Here is a 571-nt window from a genome sequence, read left to right on the forward strand (position 1 = left end):
AATTTCCTTCCTTTTTAAGGCTAATATTCCATTGGATGTACATATACTATATTTAGTTTACACATTCATCTGTTGACAGACATTTGGTACAAATAGTTTTTTAAGCTGCTTTTCCCCCTTAGTATATTATACCCATCATTTCATGTCAATAAAGTAAGATTACATTATTATTTTAATGACTATTTAGTATTTTGTTAAACAGATATTCTTTAACCAGATTGCTAACAATGAACACTTGATTATTTACAGATTTTTACTTAATAAACTTTTCAGTGATGAACAATCTTTCCAATGTTTTAAGAAATGTATCACACATGAGAGGATATAATGTATATGCAAAATTTAACAGATAATAATAAAATAAACACCTCTGTCCTCCCACCCTTGCTGAAGAAATAGAGCATTATCAGAACCTTAGAAGCCCCTGTAAGCCCTGCTTCTTCAAGGAAACCCTCCTCCCTATGAGGTTGGTATTACTTTAGAATTTCTTCACCCTCTGCCTCCACCCCCTCCAACCATTAGGGCAAACCCATTTGGAACAATAATTGTCCACAGCACATTCTCCAGTAAT

This window comes from Propithecus coquereli, unplaced genomic scaffold (assembly GCF_000956105.1).
Source record: "Propithecus coquereli isolate 6110/MARCELLA unplaced genomic scaffold, Pcoq_1.0 Scaffold20, whole genome shotgun sequence".
In the NCBI taxonomy this organism is placed as follows: Eukaryota; Metazoa; Chordata; class Mammalia; order Primates; family Indriidae; genus Propithecus; species Propithecus coquereli.